Below are 26,454 nucleotides of genomic sequence, written 5' to 3'. Positions count from 1 at the left end.
CCATATTAGCAAATAACTCTGGACAGCTCCCTATCATTGTAGCTAAGAACTTGGGGAAGATGTATCTTTGGAACTCTGATGTACCACCCAGATCCCCTTTTTGTGAAGACTATTAGCTCAGCTGCTGGCAGTGTGGACAGGACACAGCTTTGAGGTGGTCTCTTTAGTGATTGTCTCAAGTACAGAGAACCCCCCCTCACCCAAGGCTACCCCTGCTGGGGTAGGACACATCCAGTGACTGGTTGATGCAGGAGTATAAAGTCCAGTCATTGGGCCCAAATCCGGAAAATATAAAGGGTCAAGCCAGCATTTTGCACCCTATGGGGTCAGCCAAGTTTACCCTGGGGTCAGCAGCACAATTCAATTTCCTGTTCTTGCCGGTCCTTTTTCTCCTTTTCACAGGTAAGATTCCAAGGGTGCTCCTTCATAAAAACCTAGCATGCTCACCTCTGTCTCAGAGTCTGGATAATACAGAATCCCACCTGCAACAGCCTCCAGGTGGGGTGCAGGTCACATACACACTGTTAAGTTTTACAAAAGGGTATCATTCAGAGTTTCTCTTTTACAAAGAGGATTAACTTATCTTTTATAATTTACATCTTTTTTTCTGAGACCTTATGACAGGTTTACTCAGATTTAATTGAAGACATATAACAGGAAGCTTTTGCAAAGCTTTTAGTATTTTAGTACTGACTTTCCTCCAACTCTAAATGGTTGTCTAAAATAATCACGCCAGCAGTATACCAGGTTGGAAACAAGATCAGCATAGGATGATCTTTGAATCCTTAGGAGACTGAGAGTAAATCCTTACAAACAACTCAAATAAATATCAGATTTTTAATTGTCAAAATGTGATAAAGAAAAAATTCTTTAACATAGCTAATGATAATAAAAATATCAAAAAAATTTATTAAAAATAAAAAGATATTTATTAAACATAATAAAAAACTCCTTCCCTAAGTTGTTACCTTTATAATTATTATATCCTTATTCAGTAGTTCTTTTTTACTTTTTGCAATGCAGCTTTTGGACATTTTATTTTGGTGCAAAGAATCACCACAAGGCTTAACTCGTAGTAAAGTCCCTGAGTGGTTTTGTTGTTGTTAAACAAAACCAGATCACAGATTTTATGTTATTATAATAAAAGCCATCACAATAATTCCACCTACCCCAAACTGCAGACACAAGATGTCTCAAGGCAATGTAGAGACAGAATGCTCAAGACAGAAGCTACACACGACCCAAATCATAGTTTGAACAGGATGCCATTGAGAGATTACGTAACTAAATATAAAGGACTAGTTTTTAATAAAAACAAGTACAAAGATGCAAGCCAAATCCCATAGCTCCAAACTGATGAATAAAAGTTTAGGAAAGTGCATCTATTATGAATTTGGACTTAAATGGGAAAGTTGTTATCTAGCCTGGATGAATTTGGACCTTGAAGGTTCACGCTGGTCTACCAGATTCAGGTCTTTGGTCCCAAAACTTCTGATATTCTAACTTTTACAGCCAGGGCTGGATCTATTCCTGGGCAGAGTCTTCTATACTTACAACTAAAAAAAGATCTGATTGGACATTAATTAACGACTTCTGTAATTTATGTGGATTTGAGGATTTTCTCAAATACTTTCTGTAATGCAAGCAAATCTCTTGACATGATTCTCCTATGAACTTGCAAAGGAAACATACCATAAGCTAAACAGATCTGATTAATTACTTGAGGCTAATACTGTTTTTCATTCCGGTTTTTAAAATAAACAGTTGTAAAACTTAAATCATGTTAGCGGTATTGCTGCTTTGCAAATTAAGAATCCTGCCTTATTAAATCTGAGTATTTTGGTGAAAGTAAATGCTTGAAAAATATCTTATAAATTAATACACAATCGTATTTATTATCATTCTAATAACATAGTGGGAATTATATTAAAACTGTATGCATTAATTTTTCTATAATCTTCTTGATATCTTAGAATTGATAGATTTTCACTAGTGCTAATAGGCATACATAATTAAGACACACAAGATCCAACTCATATTTTCTAAATACTATACTAATAGGAGCAATTTTTTTTAATTTTTTAAAATTTTGCATTAATATGAGGGTACATATAATTAAGTTACATTGTTTGCAATCGTAAGGCATCATCCAAGTTGTAGTTTTGTCCTTCACCCAGGAAATGTGCCACATACCCCTACATCGTACCCGTTAGGTGGGAACTTACCCATCCCCCTCACCCTCCTCCCTTGCTGAATTTAACTGTGATTTCCTCTCATGGGGTCCTATAGTTCTTAATCTACTAGTTTCAACTCAGTCTTGAGGGCCTGGATGCTTGATTTTCCATTCTTGTGATACCTTGCCTAGGAGAATGTTCTCCAAATCCTTCCTGGTAAATAATGAAAGACGCTAAGTCTCCATCATTTTTTATGAGTGAATAGTATTCCATAGTGTATATGTACCACAATTTGTTAATCCATTCATGGGTTGATGAGCATTTAGGTTGTAATAGGACTGCTTTAAACACCAATAATAGCTATAGATCAAAGCAAACCTTGAAAACACAATGCTAAATTAGACACAAAAAATCATATGTTATTCCATCTGTATGTTGTGAAATGTCTGGAATAGGAAAATTCATGAGAAAATAAGAAGATCCAGGGTTGCCAGGAGTTGGGAGTGGGGCAGTGGGAGTTGGGAGTGACTGCTAATGAACCTGGGGTTTCCTGTGATGGTGATAAAAATACTCTGAAATTAGATTCCTGCACAAAGTTGTAAATCTACTAAAAACTACTGAATTGTATGTATACTTTTAAAGGGTGATTTTATAGTTTGTGAATGATATTTTAACTTTTTAAAAGATGAAATAAACATGTTTCAAATACATAAATGTTTAAAAAATTCCTTTCCAGGAGTCTGCACCGTAAGAAATAATAAAGTATTTCATATACAGACAAAAAACAATAGCACATGGAAATATGGATCTATAGGAAGAAATTAAAGCACCAGAAATTGTTAAATATATGGCTAAACACCTTATTTTTTTCTTATTATTTGAATTTGTTTTACAGATAATTGCCTGCTTAAACAAAAATAATTTTAAAAGCATTATAGTATACAGGTGAACAGGGAGGGTGTTCCAATGCATTTAGTGACTATAGTTGATAGACATTTCAAAACTGCTTTAAAAAAAAAAGTAGATTTTAAATGTTCTCACTACAAAGAAAACTGTGTTAGGTGATAAATATGTTAATTAGCCTGTTTAATCACTCCGCAATGTATACAATTTTCTAACATCACATTGTATCTCATAAATATATATAAATATTATTTGTCAATTAAAGAAAAATACGTTTTACATTTATTTTTGATTTTTTAAACTTCAAATATAAATGGGGTACATGTGTTTGTGTTAGATGGACACCTTTTATGAGGTTTAAGTCAGGGCTTTCGTAGGTCCGTCACCAGAATAGTGTTCATTATTCCCAGCAGGGAATAGTTTTTATCCTTCAATCCCCCAATCTTCCCCAAACTTTCTAGTTCTTGGTTTCTCAAATACTTTATATCCCTTTGTGCCTATGTGTATTCATTGGTTAGCTCCCATTTATTAGTGAGAATAGATAGCATTTGGTTTTTCCATTCCTAAGATACTTCACTTAGGATAATGGTCTCCAGTTCCATCCATATTCTGCAAATGGCATTGGTTCCTTCTTTCTTACAACTATGACTAAGTAAACTTCAAGATACATATACCACATTTTCTTTATCTACTCATGAAGTGATGGTCACATAAACTGCTTCCACATCTTTGTGACTGTCAATTGTTCTGTAATAAACATTCAAGTGTAGGTGTTTTTTATTTTTTATTTTTGGGGATTCATTGAGGGTACAATAGCCAGGTTACACTGATTGCAATTGTTAGGTAAAGTCCCTCTTGCAATCATGTCTTGCCCCCATAAAGTGCAGGTTTTTTTTTGATAAAATGAATTTTTTTTTTTTTGAGACAGTCTCATTATATTGCCTTGGTAGAGTGCGGTGGCGTCACAGCTCACAGCAGCCTCAAACTCTTGGGCTTAAGTGATTTTCTTGCCTCAACCTCCCAGGATCTGGGACTACAGGCGCCCGCCACAATGCCCAGCTAGATAAAATGAACTTTTTTCCTTTGGGTAGATTCCCAGAAGTGGGAATGCTGGATTAGTGGTTGTTGTACATTTATTTCTTTGGGGACTGTCCATACTGTTTTCCATAAAGACTGTACTAGTCTCACCAGCCGCATATAAGCATTCTTTCCTGTCTGCATCCACACCAGCATCTATTGTTTGTTGGCTTTTTAATAACAGCCATTCTGGGAGGAGTAAGGCGATACCTCCCTATAATTTTAGTTTGTATTTCTCTGGTTCTTAGCTATTTCAAGCATTCTGTTATATGTTTCTTGGCCATTTGTTTTCTTTCAAAAAACTTCTGGCCATGTATTCTGCCCACTTTTTGATAAGATTGTTTCATTTTCTTCTTGCTGATTTGTGAGCTCTTTGTAGATCTGGGTGTTAATCCTTTGTTGTATGTATAGTTTCTGCCACTCAGTAGATTGTCTATTCATTCTGTGGCTTATTTCCTAAGCTGTGCAGAAGCTTGTTAATTCAATTAACTCCAGTTTATTTATTTCTGTTGCAGTGATATCTGCCTTTGGGGTCTTACTCATAAATTCTTCACCTAAGCCATTGTCTAGAAGAGTTTTCCTAAGTTTTCTCTAGAATTTTTATGGTTTCATGCAACACATTCAAGTCTCTTATTCACCTGTGCTTTTTTTATGTGGTGAGAGCTAGGGGGCACACTGCATGTGCCCATCCAGTATTCTCAGCACCATTTATTGAATAGGGCCTCCTTTCCCCAGGGTATGTTGTCATCTTCTTTGTCAAAGATCAGCTGGGTGTAGGTAAACAGTTTTATTTCTGAGTGGATGGTTTATATCTGTAGGTAGCTGGTTCTCTATTCTTTCCCATTGGTCTGTGTCTCTAGTTTTACACCATTATCATGCTTGGATACTATACCTCTGTAGTATAACTTGAATTCAGGTACTGTGATAGCTCCAGATTTCTTCTTTGTGCTTAAGATTGTTTTAGCTAACATGTTAACCAGTGTGATGGAAATGTGTCAAATGGCCTATGAAACTAGTTTATGGTGCCCCATGATCTCATTAATGTACACAGCTATGATTTAATAACAACAAAAAAAGATTGTTTTAGCTATTCAGGCCCTTCTTGGTTCCAAATGAAGCTTAAGATTCTTTTTTCTAAATCTATAAAATATGATGCTGAGATTTTGGTGGGTATACATTAAGTGTGTAAATCTCCTTGGACAGTACAGACGTTTTAATGATATTGGTTCTTACAATGCATGACAAGATAGTTTTCCATTTGTTTATTATGTCATTGTTGATTTCCTTCTTCGGTGTTTGTAGCTCTCCTTGTTGAGATCTTTCACCTCTTTAGTTAAGTATATTCATAAATATTTTATTTTCTTTGCAGCTATGTAAATAGTATGGAGTCCTTAATTTGACTCTCAGCTTGACTGTTATTAGTATATAGAAATGCTACTGATTTGTGTAGCATTTTGTAACCTGAGACTTTCCTCAATTTATTTATCAAGTTCAAAAGTCTGTTGGATACAAGATCATATTGTCAGCAAACAAGTATTGTTTTACCTCCTCTTTCCTGATTCCCAATTTGGATGCCCTTTATTTCTTCCTCTTGACTGATGTTTTGGCTAGAACTCTCAATACTACATTGAACAGAAGCAGCCTTGTCGTGTTCTAGTTCTTAGAGGGAATGCTTTAAACTCTTCTCTATTCCAGATGATGTTGGCCGTGAGTGTCATATATGACTGTGTAATTTTGAGATATATTCCTTCCATGCCATTTTCTTGCAGATTCTTATTATGAAAGAGTGCTGGTTATATCAAATGCTTTTTCTGCATGTTGAGATGGTTATATGGTCTTTATTTCTGTTTCTCTATATGTGGTTAATCATGATTATTGATTTTTGTATATTGAACCATTCTTGCATTCCTGGGATAAAACCCACTTCATCATGGTAGATGATCTTTTCAGTGCACTGTTGAATTCAGTTTGCTAGTATTTTCTTGAGGATTTTTGCATGTATGTTCACACAGGATATTGGTCTATAGTTTTCTCCCTTCCCTTCCCTTCTTCCCTGTCTTTCTTTTCTTTTCTTTCAATATTGGTCTATAGATTTCTTTCTTTCCTTCCTTCCTTCTTTCTTTTTCTTTCTTTTCTTTCCTTCTTTCTTTTCTTCTCTCCCTCCCTTCCTACCTTCTTTCTTTTTATTTTTGTGTGTCCTGTCCTTTGTTATCAAGATGATACTGGCTTCTTAGGAGTTAGAAATGATTATCTCCTTCTTGATATTATGGAATAGTTTCTGTAGGATAGGTATCAGTTCTTCTTTGAAGGATTTGTATGATTTGGCTGTGAATTCATCTGGTCTGGGGCCCTTTTTGCTGAGAGTTTTTTGTTTGTTTATTCGTTTGTTTGTTTTTGCAGTTTTGGGCCGGGCTGGGTTTGAACTCCCACCTCTGGCATATGGGGCTGGTGCCCTACTCCTTTGAGCCACAAGCACTGCCTCTGCTGAGAGTTTTTTTTATTATTGTTTCAGTCTCACTGCTCATTATTATACTGATCAGGATTTCTATTTCTTCCTGATACAGGTTTGGAAAGCTATTTCCAGGTACTTATCCATTTTCTTTCCATTTTCTAGTTTGTTAGAAGCTTTTGGTATTCATGGATGATATCTTGTGTTTTCAGATCTCAGTGGAAATGTCTCCTTTTTCATTTATATTTGAACTTAGTTGAGTCCCTTCCATTTCTGGTTAATCTGGCTGGTGGTGTATCAACTTTGCTTATCTTTTCAAAACAGTCACTTTTTGATTTATCGATAGCTATATATGTGTGTGTGTGTCTACACAGAAACACAAACACATACACAAAGGTCCGACAATTAAGTTCATGAACTCATCCGAGAAAAGAGCTACATACCTCATTGCTGAAAATCACTGTGGTCACTGTCAAAGGGACAGTGGGATGCTGTGTATTGACACCAGGGCCTCGTCTACCCTTCACAGCAATTTTGGAACTCTTCCTGGAATGACCAACAGAGCTGTCGTTGTACAGCCCACAGAAACATGTAACAATGATAATGAACAATACTCAGCAGATAACACCACCACACATTGAGAGGAACACATGTGGCCCTGACATACCAAGCTTATGAAGCCTTACTGAGTTGTTTGTACCGCACTGCCAACATATGTCCAGTGTGGCATGTTCATTAACTTAATTGTCAGACCTTGCATTTCATGTTTCTAAGGTGCTACTTTTCAGATACACATACCCTGTTTCCCCTAAAATAAGACATCCTCCAAAAATAAGACCTACTTACAGGGAAGATAAGACGTCCCCTGAAAATAAGACCTAGCGCATCTTTGGGAGCACACCTTAAAATAAGACACTGTCTTATTTTCGGGGAAACAAGGTAGAAGATTTATAAACTAGGACAGGACTGTCACTGATGCTGTAATAGGAGTCTATGCCAATAGTTGATCTGTCCTAGAAAATCACCAAATATTTTTGCCCAAAAGATAAAAATGATTCATATGTGTTCTACATAACTATCTGATTTTCACGATTCTGAGGACAATAACAGCAAAACATTTAATTCTGTTACCCATCCTCCCAAATTCTTATCGTTTCCTATCCTAAATTATGTGTTGTTGTTAAATACTTTGAGTCAGTTTTATTTTCCATTAACTCTACATGTTTTTATTTAAGAAAGAGCCTTGCTTAGTACATTGAAAAATCAGAACTTTTCCCACTTATGAATTATGTTACTGAAAGTGGGTCAAAAAATGATCAGGCCTTTTCAAGGAAATTATCTGTCACTCTGAAACACTATCACCCAGCAATAGATGGCTTTCCTTATCATTTTCCGATTAAAGGCCATCAAATGCAGAACTATATTGCTGTCATATTTCCTGTGTTAGGTTTTCTGCCTCTGACATCCTCTCGTGGACATAGTTTCCGGGACAGCATCTCAGGTAAGTGCGGTAACTGGGAATGCTCTTATTTCTCTGCCATGCTTGGGTCAAGCCGGCAAAAGCCCTGCTCTCTTATTTTTAACTTATCTATCCTGCTTATTGTTAATGGAAGAAAAACAGTTGAAAACAAAACACAAAATACATGGGGGATATTTGCCAAAATGAAATCTGTTCTCCAGAGACAGTTATCTCCTCAAAGTTATCTCCTCAAAGTTGGTGGCAATTTTACTTGCCTCAGCAGTTTAAATTTCCCATTCTCTTCAGTGGCTCTAGTAACCTTTTTTTTTTTTTTATTGTTGGGGATTCATTGAGGGTACAATAAGCCAGGTTACACTGATTGCATTTGTTAGGTAAAGTCCCTCTTGCAATCATGTCTTGCCCCCAGAAGGTGTGGCACACACCAAGGTCCCACCCCCCTCCCTCCGTCCCTCTTTCTGCTTTTCCTCCCCCCCATGACCTTAATTGTCATTAATTGTCCTCATATCAAAATTGAGTACATAGGATTCATGCTTCTCCATTCTTGTGATGCTTTACTAAGAATAATGTCTTCCACGTCCATCCAGGTTAATACGAAGGATGTAAAGTCTCCATTTTTTTTAATAGCTGAATAGTATTCCATGGTATACATATACCACTGCTTGTTAATCCATTCCTGGGTTGGTGGGCATTTAGGCTGTTTCCACATTTTGGCGATAGTAAATTGAGCTGCAATAAACAGTCTAGTACAAATGTCCTTATAATAAAAGGGTTTTTTTCCTTCTGGTTAGATGCCCAGTAATGGGATTGCAGGATCAAATGGGAGGTCTAGCTTGAGTGCTTTGAGGTTTCTCCATACTTCCTTCCAGAAAGGTTGTACTAGTTTGCAGTCCCACCAGCAGTGTAAAAGTGTTCCCTTCTCTCCACATCCACGCCAGCATCTGCAGTTTTGAGATTTTGTGATGTGGGCCATTCTCACTGGGGTTAGATAGTATCTCAGGGTGGTTTTGATTTGCATTTCTGTAATATATAGGGATACTTCACAACTTCTGAATAATTACTGCTCCTTATCAAGAAGCAAACATTCCTTCTAGTTCACAGTAAAATATTGCTCATTCATTGTCCTAGCCTTTCTCTCTCCAGTGTTAGAAGCTTAGGGTTGTCTCTGTGTGCTAAGGGAAATGCCTTGCCTGTGCGTTGCCCAACGTCTCTTCATGGCCTATTTCTTGCTTTTGCATCTTTGTGATGTGCAGCAACACCGTGGATTTCTTATCCTTGCTAACTCTGTGTTATGTTTTTTCTCTACCTCTTGCTAACTATTGACAACACACATGATACTGGCAGGAGAATTGGAGAAAGGCAGACATACGTAGACAGTGATTACAGCAGAATTCAGGGGATAATTTGGCTTACAGTGAGAGGGAAAGGTCTAGGTGCATAGCAAAACAAATAGAAGATAAATGTTGTGGGGCTCTGCTGCTTTTAGTCGTATTTTCAGAATCAATACACAAGATGAATGACATTCATACGCAGAAGATATCCCTATCCACAATTCCCAGGGCAATGGTGTCTGTGTCAGGAATGATATTATAAGAAAAAAACATAAATATGTTCTAATGCTTAGTTAAATCTTTTCTCCTAAGTGTGACATTAATTTAAGGTGGATTATTTGCATCCAGCCACAAAGCAATGGTACCGGCGATCTGGACCAGTGTTCAGCAGTCTCAAGATCAGCTGGGAACTTTTTTGGAATGACCATTTGCACGTCTTATCCTAGACCCACTGAGGCAAACTCTGGGACACACCCCAACAAACTGACGCCCTCTAAAATTTGACAACCACTGAGTTTGATTCTAAACTTTTGAAAAACAAACATAACATACTGAATTCAAAGTCACAGAGGCAGAATTAAAGTGAGATTAGGATTTTTTTTCTAAATGATCTTGCTTTACACAATATAGATAAAAGCTGTCTCAGACTTCATAATTACTCAGAAAGAGTCAGTTGAATAAAATAACTCAATTTGATCCTTATTTTTTCTTATCACTAAAAATTTAGAATTTTCACCTATTTGAGAAAAGTAAGTAGCAAAATGATTCACTTGTACTCTACTTACCTTTACCTGTCTTGACACAAACAAACATACACACCATATCCACTTCCCCATGTACCACATTCTAAGCATATTCTTACTCTTGCAGAGAGAGAAGCATTAAAGGAAAGATCAAATATGTAGACCTAGAATCATATTCTACATTTGCACATGCTCGCTTTGCTATGTGGTCTTAAAGCTTACTTAAGTCTCAATGCCTTTGTCCATGATTAAAATTGCCTCCCTATTTACAAAGAAGAAACAGTTTTCAAGGCATTAAGTAATTTATCCAAGGTGATGCAGCTAGTAAGAGACAGAGCTGACATGGTAACCCTGGTATGTTTAATGTTATACTCTTAGCTATTATGTGTTAAGATCTTAACAGAACCTATCTCAAAGCTAGTCTGAGAATTAAGGTAATATGCAGAAGGGTTTCAACAGATTGCACACAAACTGTGTGCTTTATAAATACTAAACACTAGTAATGTAACTTCTGGACCATTTTTATCTGGCCACACTGTTAATAACAATATCCAATTATTTTGCAGGCTCGGTGCTAAGAAGATGCAAATTATGCAGCCAAAGCATGCACAGAAAAAAACAAAAACAAAATCAAAACAACTCTGACCTCAAATAACATCCAGAACTAAAGTCTAAACTCACACCACCCCTTGTACACCCTTCTTTCCAGAACTAAAGTATTGACATACATTGATGGCCACAAACCCAGTGCCTGAACACTTTCAAAACCAGAGGTCGGTTGTCTAATAATGTCCAGGGATGAGACCCTCTCCATGCCTTGCCATAAGTAGTCTTGTTTAAAATATTCCCAATAAAAACCTGTCTTATAGTGTTTCTACATACCAACCTGTCCTCCCTAGCCCATAAAATCTTCCCCAAACCTCAAATGAGTGATAAAGATTTCAGAGAGCCTGGTGTCTCCTTGTTCAGCTGCCTTGCAATAAACCTTTCTCTGCAAAAGACTGGAATTCAGCATCTGGCTTTCTGATACATGCAGGCAAATGACCTCAACTCAGTTTGGTAACTTTACCACTAGGGCAGTACCAAGAAGAATTCCCAGAGATTCCCACCCACAAGATGCCTTGAAGCCATCATGTGCCTGCTTTTCTCTGTTTTCCCCATTTTGTGGAGTCCTTGCTCTACTCTGAAACAGGTGGAAAGAACAGTTGCAGAGGCCATAATGCCATGGCCTCCAAAATTGTGCTAGGATCACATTTCTGTCTCAGGGCCAAGGGAATTACTTATTTTATGATGCAGGATGTAACCATGAGAGAGAAGATGATTTCAATGAAAAGGTTATAATCAACCAACCTGAAAACCACCTCTGAGCTATAACTCAATTTCCAAAATTGTTCCAATAATAAATCATTAGCTATAATCCTGCCACTAAAAAGGCATTATTACGTACCAGGGACTGAAATATATATTTTATATGTCTTACCACTGCACTCTTGGCTTATTTATTCTTAGTTTACAGATGAGAATCCTGAAAGATCAGAGACATTAAGTAATTTATACTACATTACCCAGTTAGTAAATGTAAGAGTGAGGATTCAATCTGGAATCCATGTAACATTAAAACTGACACCTTCAATCACTTCTTCCCAGAGAAGGGGGGTGATTCCGCACAATTCAAATAACAGACGTGGTGAAACATGTAAACATGCTATCGTTTTTCTCAAATGTTATCAAACCTAATATTCCATTGACAACAATGTCCCACCCTCCTATGGAAATTTACTGTGAAATCAATCACATTTGAGTCTGAAATAAGAACTTTTTCATTACTTAGATCATCAATGGTTAATATTCAGACACAAATTTTACCTTAAGCAGAATTTTTGTGAGCATAAAATAATGCACACTTTCTTACATTTTGACATTTATGTTTTCCTCTGAAACCCTGCTTACAGTTCGTATCAATGAAAACTCCAGAAAGATAAATAAAATTCAATAAGATAGCGGTTGATACCAGAAAAAAACTACTTCAAATTTTTAATTCTGTGTCTTTACTGTTTTTTTGTTAATTATCTGTTATTATAGGTAAAAAAAATTTTGTCCTTTTTCAGTCAATATACCATAAAAGACAGTGCTACCAATGAAAATGGAAATTAAAAGTAAGTAGAAGCAGATATTTATCAGACTTCAGAAGTGCTCATTTAAAAATATTTAGAGAGTTACAAATATGGAAGTTAATAAAAAGGATACATTTTATTGAAAAACAATTTTAGAACAGTTTTCTACTGATGTCCTGCTAGAATTGTAGATACCATTTCTTCTTCTTCTTTTTTTTTTTTTTTTTTTTGCAGTTTTTGGCTGGGGCTGGGTTTTGAACCCATCACCTCCGGCATATGGGGCCGGCGCCCTACCCCTTTGAGCCACAGGCACCACCCCTGATACCACCTCTTCTCATCCTTCTCCACTTCTTCCCTTTAATGTTCATACTTATTTTAACATTTACTTGAATCCATTTAATAAAAAAATTAAAAAAAAAAACAAACAAAAAAAAACATTTACTTGAATCCTATGAAGTCATAATTTTTGAAGGCAAAAATTATCAAATATAGGCAATTTTATATTATTTTAATAATACTTATAATTTTCTATTTAATATTCTATGCTCATTTTACCTGCCACTTCTCAGCTTTAGTGAACTATAAATTTACTGATATTTTCAAGTTTATAGAATTTTCACTATGTTCGATCACCAAAAGTTGGCCTTCCATCTTTTGTCTAAAGTTTGATTCCACAGTTGAAACTATTAAAATTTATTTTCAGTAAAAATAACCATATGAATACTGTCACTACAGAGCCAGGTACTGCTCTGGGAATCTATTTTCTGCTCTACAAATCCAGTGACAATCCTAATTGGATTATTTTTGCTATTTGAGGAACTAATTCATTTTGAATCTGGAATTCCAGACAAACCCACCTAATTCTAATCATCACAAGCCAAAGATTTTATATCATTAGTTAGAAAAGGTTCATTGTAAATACTTTTGAAATGATATAGGATAAAATAAAAGTAATTGAAATTGTGCGTAATTGTGTATAATGACAGATGATTTACAGAGGATCCTAATAAGCAAGTAAGCACTTAATCAAGAATATACAAGAAAACATTTTTATTTTATGCTGCACCTATATGTCAAGAGAAATGAAAACTGGGGTAAACAGGGAAAGGATGACTGAAATGCCATCTAGAACACTAGATGGGTTCTAGCGATGAACGCATGATGAAGGCAAAAAATTGGTTTTCTTTGGAGCAATAATTGAACTAAATCCTTATTTTCTCTTTGCCTTATTTTTTTCTTTTTAAATATAAAGGTTATGTAAAAGAAAAAAGTCAGTAAGTTAGATAGATTTCATCAAAATGTAAATACCTGTTCTGCAAACAATCCTGTTAGGATGAAATAACAAGTTATAGACGTAAAGAAAGTATCTGCAAACTCCATGTCTCTCTCTCTATATATAATATACATATATATGTGTGTATGTGTATCAGTTATATAAATAACTAGTATCTAGAACATGCAAAGAACCTCAAACCTCAACACTAGGTGCCTGTGGCTCAGTGAGCAGGGCGCCGGCCCCATATAATGAGGGTGGCGGGTTCAAACCCAGCCCCGGCCAAACTGCAACAAAAAAACTCCACAACAAAATGGGGTTGTGGCGGGCGCCTGTAGTCCCAGCTACTCAGGAGGCTGAGGCAGGAGAATCCCCTAAGCCCAGAAGTTGGAGGTTGCTGTGAGCTGTGTGACGCCACGGCACTCTACCGAGGGCAGTAAAGTGAAACTCTGTCTCTACAAAAAAAATTAAAAGAAAAAAAGATAGAAAATGTGCAAAGGACAGTGAGACAGAAGATAGTATACGATGACAAGTCAGTACGTGAGCAGATGTTCATCTTTGGCCCTTAGACAAGGAGAAATGAATGCCATGATGAGCTGTTACTACTAGAAAAATGGCCAAAATAAAAAATAATAATGACAGTCAGTGATGGTATGGATATGGAAAAACTTGACCATTCATGTATTGCTCTTGGGAATGTAAGATGGTTTAGCTACTCTAGAAAATAAGTTAACATTCTTATAAAACTAAATATGTGGCTATCACTATCACAGGACCCAATAATTACACTCAGGGTAGGTATTTCAGATAAATGAAGATTTAAATTTAATGAGTGAATAGTTAACCAAAGTCCACACACACCATGTGATAGCTCACCTGTAAAAAGTAACCATCTATTGACACCCCCACGACTCGGATGAACCTTAAAGGCATTATGCTGAGTGAGAGAAGCCATCCACAGAAGGACATACAGTGTATGATTTCATTCATATTCCATTCTCGAAATGAAAAAAAAAGCGTATATATACACATACACAAAGATGAAAAAGATTAAATAGTTTTTAGAAATTAAGAATGGGGCCTACAGGAAAAATTTAATATATGTAATAGATATAAACACATATACATATATTCACTACATATGTATAAATTAGGAGGCAAACCTTAGAATAATCATGCTTAAAAGAAAGACTTGGTGATTCTTCCTTACATCACACAGCTGCTATACCAAATATGACTATAAACTGGATGGCTTGTAATAATAAAAATTTATTTCTCACACATCTGGAAGTCAGAAAGTCCAAGATCAAAATGCTGGGAAAAAATGTGATGTCTGGCAAGGGTCCAAGTCTGGTTCATAAAAGGAACCTTCCTGCTGTTTCTTCACATGGAAGAAGGGACAGACCAACTTCCTGATGCACTTTTTTACAAGGGCACTAATCCCATGGGGACAGAGTTTTCGTGACATAATCACCTGCCAAAGGCCCTTCCTGCTAATACCATTATCTTGGGGGGATTTCACATATGCAGTGGGAGCGAAAGATCATAGCACTTCTTAACAGACATTGATAAATAAGTGTAAAAAGTGAAAAAGGAAGAAATGAGGGCATCGTATTTTTCTAGGCATTGTATAACTGGATTAAAAATAGCCCTTCTAAGTTAATACTTTGGTAATTGCTGTAAAGCCTTAAAAAGCTTGGAAATTTGGTGTTGCATCTGCTAAGACCGATAAACAAGAAAACTAGAGACTGCTCGGTCATTCTGATGAGCATGTGGGGAAGATGCCTCAGGTTTCAAATTTGCTTTAAAGAATAATAGCTAAGAGATTTGGCTTTGGAATTTGTCAGTTTGGGGGGTTAATTTAGGGCTGTACTGCATACTAATTATGTGTCCTGAGAAAGGTACTTAACCGTTTTTAGCCTTTAGTCTCCTCATCTGCCAAGAAGGAATAATGATAGGTGTGGTGAGGCTAATAACATGAGATAATGCAAGTAAATCATTCAGCACAAGGCACACCATAGACTAATCACTCGTTAAATGTTAACTCTTTTATTTTGCTACCATTTTCAGAAGATGGAAAAGTTAATTTTAGCTGCTATCAGAGTTTCTTAAGCTTCCAATACGCTTTGCTGCATGAAATCCCAGAATTATTAAAAGTCTATTAGCCACTTAGCATGTTAATCATGTATTTGGAGGAATGTAATGTGATTTTAAGCATCAATGTAATACCACAAAATAAGAGACCAGAAGAAGATTTGCAGAAAAGATACTATAATGAGTGTGTGGCTTTTCACAAACCATTCAAGAATATTGGACTCAATAGAGTAAAAGCCCTAGTTACTTACTGAGTCAAAGAGGATTTCAGTCCTGAGGGTCTGTAATTACATTTTTATAGAATTATGTATTGATATTGATGTTTATTTTTTTAAAAAAATGTACAGAGGAGTTATGTCAGCAAGCTAGCAGAAGAGTTCTTCAGCTTTATTTCTTGCTGTAGAAATCTAACTCGCAATAGATCATTCTGACTATCCACAGCTTGAGAGTGAGTAGAGACGCCGCCTTGGACCATGAACCAAGAATAGCCAAGATACAGTAATAAGAGAAATCATCCTCTTTTATTACACTATGTCTTTCCCAAGCTGGCACAGTTCCACACACAGAGATTTCCCTTGGACTCAGTTTCCACAGGGAGAAAAGCAAGTTGGAACCAGACACTCAGCTTCCCCACAATTTGGGAACTCTTTGTAAAATACTCACTTTTTTTTTGCCTCATGGGAAACCTGGGAAGTACTGGAGGGGCTATATTACTTGCAGTCAGTTAGAAACAGAAGAAAGGGTCGGGGCTCATAGAGACCAGCATGCAAACCTTGGTGTTTCCTCTGCACTCCAGCCAGTGACGGTGTTGCAACAGAGACCAACTGACAGCATCATGCTACAGGAAACATGGTTCACAAGTCTTCCAAGCTTGACTCCTTAGCCAGCTTCCCCACACAGCCTGGGTGTTCTCCCTGAGTCTTCTTCAGGGCGAGAGGTAACTGCAGGTCAGCAGCTGCCTATAGAGGGAACATCTGGCCCTACTCAGCCCTAGCCATGAAGAGGAAACTTAACTAAGTTTTGGTGCTCACATTAAGTCTTCCTCAGACCGGAAGAGGACTGCAGGTCAGTGATTACCTGTGTAAGAAGCATCAGGTCCTGCTCAACTCCAACTACCAAGTGGTATTTCCAGTAAAACTTAGTGTTCTGCTTCAGCCTTCCCTAGACCATGAGGTAAGTGCAAGTTCATACATATCTGTAAAGCATGAACTCTGGCCCTGCCCACCAGGGTAACCAAGCAGCCACCCCAGAGATCTTACCAGCCTTGGAGACCAGCCCGTGGCCTGCCCAATTGCAGACTACACACAATACTATTTCCCAAACAAGACTGATGACCTGCAAACCTGCCTGATCAGAGACAACCACAGAGCCTAGCTAGCAGCTCTGCCTAATTGGCAGAGTCCAACAAGTAGACCTCTGAACTACATAGAACAGTCAGAAGTACCATTCAACCTCAGAGCACAAGAAACAGTGTAGTAACCTATGTAACAGGATGTGTAGTAACCTATGTAACAGGATATGTAGAAACCTATATAACAGGATGTGTAGCAACCTATGTAATAAGATGTGTAAGGACTTACATAACAATTTATGTAGTAATAACTTATGTAGTAACCTATATAGAAAGATATGTAGGAACGGGCAGGAGGTTTGAAGAGACAAAGTCGCAGTTACTGAACATTAACCAACAGACTTTTGCAGTTGGAAATTGATCAGCTGTGGAACTCCAGTGAAGGGGGTGAGGCTTATGGGAGGGGTGTATGTTCTCAATAAACAGCAGCTGCAGAGGTTGCTTGGGGCCTTTCCCCTGACACTTATGGGAAGGCCCACCTCCTGAAGCTTGGAGTGTAAAATCCATTGTCCGGCCTGTTTCCTTGGTGACAGCACCAACAAAACAGCCCAGTTTCACTAGAGAACCCAACAGTAAGGTTTGGCTGTCTAAAGTTGCTACCAGCTGGACCATCTAGAATCTCAGGCAAGAGTATATATAGCAAAGGTCTATCAACACCAAAATAGCTTTGCAAAGGTCAGAAGAGTTAGGTATCTCTTTAAATGCACAGGCATCAATGTAAAGACATATGGATCCTAAAAAATCAAGGAAATACAACATCAGCAAAAGAAACTAATAAAGCAACAAAGGACTCAGAAGATACGGAGATCTATGAGGTGACTGACAAAGATCAGGGAACTATGAAAATATGGGTAGAAAATTAAATGAAATTTGGGGAAAACTTCATGGACAAAATGGTAAGTTTGATAAACAAAGAAAAAGTTAGAAATCCTAGAGATCAAGATTATGACAACAGTTTTTCCAAGTTCTTCTTCTAGAATGCTTATAGTTTCATGTCTTAAGTTTAGACCTGTTATCTATCGTGAGACAATTTTCAGGAGTGGTGAGAGCGGCAGGTACAGATTCAGTCTCCTATTGTGGTTATCCAGTTTTCCCAGCACCAGTTATTGAACAAGGATTCTTTTCCCTCGTATGTTTTCTGTTAGCTTTGTCAAATATCAGAACAAAATGAAGATGGTTTTATAACAGGGTTCTCGGTTCTGATCCTTTGCTCTACATCTCTGTTCTTATGCCAGTGTCATGTTGGAAAACCCCTTCTAGATTTCAGCCTAGCCGAATAATTTATGAAAAAGACGCCCAAAGCTGTCAAAGCAACAACAAAAATAAACAGAACTTGACCAAATTCAAAAAGCTACTGCAAAGCCAAGAAAACAATCATTAAGAGCATGGGCAGCGCCTGTGGCTCAAAGGAGTAGGGTTCCAGCCCCATATGCCAGAGGTGGTGGGTTCAAACCCAGCCCCGGCCAAAAAATCAAACAAACAAACAAACAAACAAACAATCATTAGAGCAAATAGCCTACAGAAGTGGGTGGGGGATATTTGCATGATTATACAACTGATAAAGGGCTGATAAACAGAAGCTACAAAGAAATCAAGCATATCAGCAAGGAAAAAACAAACAATCCTATTTAAAAGTGGAAAAATGGGAGAAAAACCTGGCCTGCTTAACCAGGACATATGAAGGGCTCATAAGAATGTGGGTATGAAATAACCTTGAAACCATGAAATAACCTAGATAACCAATAACCAATAGAAAGAAATAATCAATGACCCATAAGAATGTGGGTATGAAATAACCTTGGAACCATGAAATAACCTAGGTAACCAATAACCAATAGAAAGAAATAATCAATGACCAATAGGAAAGGGCAATACTGCCTGGAACCACAGAGAGGACAAAGAAAGACTTGCAGCCAATTTCAAACAGAAAGAGGGTATTTACCACCCACTGCGGGCCTTTGAGTCTTGTTTTTCTCATCTTTTCTCCTCCATTAGAGGGACCCACTTCCAATTCTCTTTGGAAGTACTCTAAACTTTCTCTTTATTCTTCCTTAATAAAATCTCTCTGTTACCCTGCAAAAAAATGAAAGTGGGCAAAAGACATGAACAGAAATTTTTCAAAAGGAGATAGACTAATGCCCAAGAAACAGAGGGAAAAAATGCTCAACTTCTCTAATCCTCAGGGAAGAGCAAATCAAAACTGCAATGAGGTATCACTTAATTCCAATGAGAACTGCTTTTATCAAAAAATCCCCAAACAACAAATGCTAGCATGGATGTGGAGAGAATAGGATGCTTATATAATGTTGGTGGGACTGCAAATTAGTACAGTCTCTATGGAGAAACAATTATGGAGATGCCTCAAAGAACTAAACGTAGACCTACAATTTGATTCAGTAACATCACTACTGAATATTTACCCAAAAGGAAAAGATAAATTTTATAAAAAAGACACCTGCACTCAATAGCAGCATAATTCACAATTGCAAAGATGTGGTAACAACCAAAGTGCCTATCAACACATGAGTGAATTAACAAAATGTGCTATATGTATAACATGAAGTACTACTCAGCCATAAAAAAAGAAATAGCAAACTAATACCTTTTGTAAAAACATGGATGGAGCTGGAAACCATTCTTCTACATGAGATATCACAAGAATGGAAAAACAAAACCACATGTACTCACTGTTCAATTGGAACTAATCAATTGACATTTAATGTTCACATATGGAAATAGCACTCATCAAATTCAAATAGGTGGGATGGGTAAATTCACATCTAATGGGTACAATGCCCACTGTCTGGGTGATGGGTACCCCTATAACTTTGACTCAAATGTAACAAAAACATTTTAAGTCACCAAAACCTTTGTACCCTCATAACATTACAAAATTTTAAAACTATAAGAAAATTTTAAAAGAATATAATAATGGGGCTGAGAATTTTGATAGAGAGATTTAATTGCAGACTTGATTAAGTGGAAGTATCAGACAGGCCATTTTCTATTACCCAATCAAAGGAGCAACAGGAAGGGGGATGAAAAAGAATGAGGAAGACCTATGGGAATTATGGAATCATAAACCAAACAAACTTTGGTATAATAATAATTTATGAAAAATAACAGGGAGACAAGGCCCTAAAAAGCACATTTAAGTCAATAATTATTGAAAATGTCCCAACCTGGGGAGATACGAAAGCATTTAGGTACAGGAACCAGAGGTTGCCAATCAAATTCAACTCAAAGACAACATCACAGCCTCTTTGCCTTCTTCCGTGGCAATGAAGGCTCATTCACTATCTATGGCTAATATATCTTCCTCTATTGGCCTCTATCTTGCTCTTACTCTGCAAACATACCTTTCTCTTCCTCAATAAACTTAATTTCATGCTTGCCTAAAAAAGGAAATAAAAGAGGACATCACCAAGACACATCATAATCAAATTATCAAAAGCCAAAGCCAAACAAAAAATACTGAGTGCAGCCAGAGAGAAGAAACATATCACATCCAAGGGACTCCCAGTAGGGCTTTCAGCAGATTTCTCAGCAGAAACACTGCAAGTCAGGACAGAATGGAATGATATATTCAAATTGCCGAAGGAAGAAAATTGCTAACCAAGGATACTTTACCTAAAAAAGTCTATCCTTCAGAAATAAGTAAGAATAAAAACATCCCCAAACAACAGCTATAGGGTTTCGTCACCACTAGGAAGTGAAGGTAGTTATTTAAGCTGAATGAAAAGCTGGTAATTATCCTCTACTAGGTATATACCCAGAAGACCAAAAATCACATTACAACAAAGATATTTGCACCAGAATGTTTATGGCAGCCCAACTCGCAATTGCTGAGTCATGGAAAAAGCCCAAGTGCTGATCAATCCACGAATGGATTAATAAATTGTGGTATATGTACACCATGGAATATTATGCAGCCTTAAAGAAAGATGGAGACTATACCTTGTTCATGTTTACATGGATGGAGCTGGAACATATTCTTCTTAGTAAAGTATCTCAAGAATGGAAGAAAAAGTATCTAAAGTACTCAGCTCTACTATGAAACTAATTTTTGGCTTTCATATGAAAGCTATAACCCAGTTATAACCTAAGAATTTGGGGAATGGGTAGAGGGAGGGGAGCGAGGGGGGAGGATGGGCAGAGGGAGGGTGATAGGTGGGATTACACCTGCAGTGCATCTTACAAGGGCACATGTGAAACTCAGTAAATGTAGAATATAACTGTCTTAACACAATAACTAAGAAAATGCCAGGAAGGCTATATTAACCAGTGTAATGAAAATGTGTCAAACTTTTTATAAAAGTTGGGGTGGTGCCTCATGATCGTATTAATGTACACAGCTATGATTTAAAATTAATAAAAAAAAGAAAAGCTGGTAATTAATAAAAATTGAAAGTAAAAAACTCAATAGTGAAAATAGAAAACCCAATAGTGAAAGTAACATATAGCAGTACTCAGAAAGCTCTAATCCTGTAATAGTGACATGTAAAGAAATTGTATTACTACAAGGAGGGTTGAAAGATAAAAATAGGTTTTAAACACCCATAGCTACAATAGATCGTTAAGAGAGTGATTTTTCAACCAGTGTGCCGTGGCACATTGGTGTGCTGCGAAAATTTGTAAAGGTCATTAATTAGATTATTTTCAAAAGAAGTTCAAAGCACAGTAAGTGTATTCTTATTTTTTAACTCTTATTTTTTTTTGGGGGGGGAGATCAAACCATTGTATTGAAGGGAATTGGGGGCAGGGAACAAAGAAGCAAGTGGGACAATGAAATCCAATGTGTTCGGCCAGGCCAGGCCAGGACCTCATTAGCTTTGCGACTGCAAGAAGAAACCTTCACTCTTTTTTTAATCAACATAATTTTAGTGTGCCATGACATTAAAAGGGTTGAAGAACACTCTGTTAAGAGACACAAATTACAAAAACAGATGTAAATTTTGATACAAAATTCATTAAAAGTAGGGGGAGGAAGTGAAAATATACAAGTATAGAGTTTTTGTATGCAATTTAGGGCAAGTTATAATCAGCTGAAAGTAGCTGTTATGTAATATTTAGATGTAAGCTCCACAGTAACCACTAGGCCAAAAACTACAGTAGTTGCACAAAATGTGAAAAGGATTGTGGCCACAGAAACCATCAAACCACAAAGAATGACAGCAGAAGAGGAAAAAGGAATCTCCAGAATAACCAGAAAACAAATGGCAGTGGCATCACTTGATGTTTTCTGATACAAAAAATAAAAATAATTTTTAAAGTGACAGTACCACGTTCTTACCTATCAATAAATACCCTAAAAGAAAAAAAAATGGTTCAATCATATGCTGCCTACAAAAAACTCACTTTACTGGGCGGCGCCTGTGGCTCAGTGAGTGGGGCGCCGGCCCCATATACTGAGGGTGGTGGGTTCAAACCCAGCCCCGGCTGAACTGCAACCAAAAAATAGCCAGGCGTTGTGGTGGGCACCTGTAGTCCCAGCTGCTCGGGAGCTGAGGCAGGAGAATCGTGGAAGCCCAAGAGCTAGAAGTTGCTGTGAGTCCTGTGACATCATGGCACTCTACCAAAGGTGAGACTCTTGTCTCTACAAAAAAAAAAAAAAAACCCAAAAAACAAAAAAACAAAAAAAAACAAAAAAACTCACTTTACTAATATGGACACATATAGACTAAAAGTAAAGGGACGGAAAATATTATTCCACATGAATGGAAAACAAAAGAAAGCAGAAGTAATTATACAGATATCAGACAAAATAGACCTTACATCAAAAATTATAAGAAGGTAACATGATGATAAGGGGTTCATTCACCAAAAAGACATAATCATTGCAAATATATATACTCATCACTAACTGCATAAAGCAATCACTAAATAATTTGAATGAAGAAATATGTGTGTTATTTTGAGATAGACTGTGTTATGGTTGGTTTCACTTCACAGGTGACAGCATCCTTTCTGATTCACCAGTGCAAGTTCCAACGTGCCCTGCTTATCTGTGGTGCTGGGATTTGTTTCCATCCATGGATATTTTATCCTTCTCGCTTTATGTGTATATCCACATAGACTTCAGTACTATAATGTAGGGGACCTCAGTCTCCTACCTTCAAATATAGATGATCTAGACAGAAGATAAATAAGAAAACAATAAATTTGAATTACATTTTAGATGGCATGTACTTAACAGACATATATGGAACAGCAATGGAACATACAGCCCTCTCAAGTACATATGGGGCTTTCTCCAGGAGAGATTATGTTAGCCCACGATACAAATCTTAACAAATTTAAGACTATTTAAATCATAAAAAGTATTTTTTCTTTTAGGTCACAATGGCATGGAACTAGAAATCAAGAATAGGAGAAATCTAGGAAAATATACAAATATGTAAAAATTAAACAGCATGTTTTTAAAAAATCAATGGGTAACATAATAAGTCAAAAAGGAAATAAAAAAAACACCCTGAGACTAATGGAAGCCGAAACATAACACACTGGAGTTGATGGGACGCAGTAAAAGCACGAGGATCTCCACAGTGACAAATGTGTTAATTTCCCTGCTTTGATCAATACACAATTTGTACGTGTATCAAAACATCATGTTGTACCCCACAAATATGAATAATTATGTTTTAATCATAAAATAAAATAAAATTTAAAAGAGGGTCAAATCCTGTTATTTGCAAGAACGAGTGTGAGTCTGGAGAACATTATGCTAAGTGAAATAAGCCAGGCACAGAAAGACAAATACCGCACGATCTCACATAAAGTGGACTTTATAAAGTCCACTAACATATAAAGTAGAGTAATAAACTTGAACTCACAGAAGTAGAGAGTAGAATGATGTTTACTAGAGGCTGGGGGATGGAGAGGAAGAAAATGGGGGAACTGCTGATAAAAGGACTCAGAATTTCAGGTAGACAAAGGTATATGTTTGAGATCTATTGAACTGCAAGGTGACTATTATACATGCTATTATATATTTCAAGATAACGGATGGTCCTCAATTTCTGGTAATTTGACTTGTAACATTTTTATTTTATGAAGAGTTTATTGGGTTATTAAATGTAATTTAGACGTATGATATTTTCTACTTATGATTAGCTTGTCAGGATATTACCCTACCATAAGTACCCTATTATCCTACCATAAGTTAAGAGTAAATTTCATATGTCTCACATAAAAATGACAGATAAGTAAGGTGATGGATATGTTCATTAGCTTGATTTAGGCATTCTATATTGCATACAAACATCAAAACATCACACTGTACGGCATAAATGTATATAATATTGATTTATCAATCAAAAATAATATTAACAATTTAAAATGTCCTGTACTATTTTGTTCATCAGAAAATCTTTAACATAAAAATAATGATTTACAAACTGTAATCACAGTATCATCCAAAGAGCATTGTGACAGAAATGGCACAAAGTGAAGATGAGGAAAACTAGAACACTTCAAGAGGGAAAAACATTCAGATTCCAGACTTATTCCTTAGTTTATCATTGTTCTTGATGTCCAAAGGAGCACATGGTCTTAGTAGAGGGCATGTCAAACACAGAAGGTCTCTGTAACATTACACAGATACACACACACACCCTCATCTCATCATCTGGAGAGACAGATCCATTTAGGAGGTAACTGAAAAGTTGTTGATGTTATTATCCAAGAAAGGCTTTAAAGCAGATCAGGGAGTTCTGTGAGGAGGTACTCCTGGCAAATAGTACCCCTGAGAGAAAATTAGTATAATGGTTTTCTGTCAAATCTGAGAAGTGTAGAGAAGAAAGAAAACACTTAAGTCAGGAAGAATCAAAGAATTAAGAACAAAAGTATCTGCTTCATATAGACCCATGGAGTAGAAATGAGGTGATCCCTTAGGGTGGGATTAAGAGACCCTCAATATTGCCTCTTTCCTCAAGGACTGTCCCAGGTACAGGTGATAGCTCCAAATTTCCCTCACCATGGCCCCCTAGTATTCCTGGTTACCTTCCTCCAGAAGTGCCAGGAGATTGGCTCAGGTCCCACTGTAGTCCATTGCCAGGACCTGGATTCCCAGTTAGATGAAATCCATGAGCTTCCTGGGAAAGAGTCTCTATGTAGCCATGGAGACTCAGGCTTTTAGTAGGAACGTAGCTTGGGGGTAAAGTTAGACCACTATGCTTTCTATGTGCCCATGTCATCATCCCAACTGACGTAAAAACTGTGGTTCATCCACCCACACCATAGGATTCTACTAAGCAATAAATGGGAATAAGTTATTGATGAATCTTGGAGATCATGGTAAAGATGTTTCACTGGAAAAAAAGTCTGGTTTCAGGGTAGATTCTTCTGAAGCTCAGAGATAGCATACTTTTTATTGGCCATACAACAAACTCTTTTGGCAGTAGATGTAGTGTTGAGAACTACAGTGAGAACCATGATATCAGACTTCCAGCTTAGGGACAGGTTAAGAGTAACAGCCCACAGGACCAATGAGGACCTCCCTTCTGGCACATGAGCAACCAGCACTGAGTAGAATGTGATCTAGCTCTTAACTGTCTTCTGAGAAACTTTAAATGATTTTCCATTGAGCCTCCACTAAGGCCTCACTGTAACTATAAGGATCTTAAACTGGAAAGAAGTGGGGAAAAACTTGAATTCTCCAGCCACTGAAAACATTACTCTCACTTCTTCAGGCTGGAGCCGAGACCATGCTGCGTTGGGATCTAATCACAGTCAAGTCTGTGCTGAGAAGATAGCATTCCCCTCATTTACTCCTGCATTTCCTTGGCACAGATTAAATCTACAATGTAGATTAAAAACAAACAAACACAAAAGACAAATATTCTATTTCTCATGCAAATAAAATAATATTCATATGGCACAGTAGGGTCTGCTTTCAAGTTTATGAAAAATCACACAATTTACAATAAGCAGATATATTAATCATAAGCTGCATTATACTGTTGATCAATTTGGAGACAATGTCTCATACACAAGTTTGAATTATATCTCAAATTACATGTTCTGGGCACAATATAGTGTTTGACGTATCCGCAGATCATTCTGAAAAAAGCATGTTCTATCAAGCATTAGGCAATTTTAGCAATAACAGTGGTAAAGGTAAGACAGACAGTAGTGAACTATACCACTTTCCCATCCTTCTATAATGTATTTTGAGTAAGACAATTGAGGACTAATTAAAAAATCAGAGGCCTGAAAAATTTGACCTCAATGACAAACAGGTCAAATTACTATTACCTTATAGTGCCTCTACTATAAGGCACTATAGAACAGTTTTTTATCAGTTAAAGATGTGTTTTCTATGCAAGAAAGAGCTATTAGCTGAAACTTAATTAAAAGTGATTTGTGCCAAATTAATATGGTCTTATTTAGAATTTATTATTTTATACCACCTATCTGTAAAATGATTGTTTAGTTTCTCATGAGAAAGACTAAGCAATTTTTCAAGAA

At 36.8% G+C, this 26,454-nt stretch overlaps 1 protein-coding gene across 1 annotated transcript in view; it reads right to left on the bottom strand.

The window, feature by feature from the left end:
* TRPC4 (transient receptor potential cation channel subfamily C member 4) overlaps positions 1-26,454 on the bottom strand; it is a 250,889-nt gene that overhangs the window by 211,359 nt on the left and 13,076 nt on the right. The gene's annotated exons all lie outside the window — the stretch shown is intronic.

The sequence above is a fragment of the Nycticebus coucang genome, chromosome 15, assembly GCF_027406575.1.
Source record: "Nycticebus coucang isolate mNycCou1 chromosome 15, mNycCou1.pri, whole genome shotgun sequence".
Lineage (NCBI taxonomy): Eukaryota > Metazoa > Chordata > Mammalia > Primates > Lorisidae > Nycticebus > Nycticebus coucang.
This window is presented reverse-complemented; position numbering and strand designations above follow the sequence as displayed.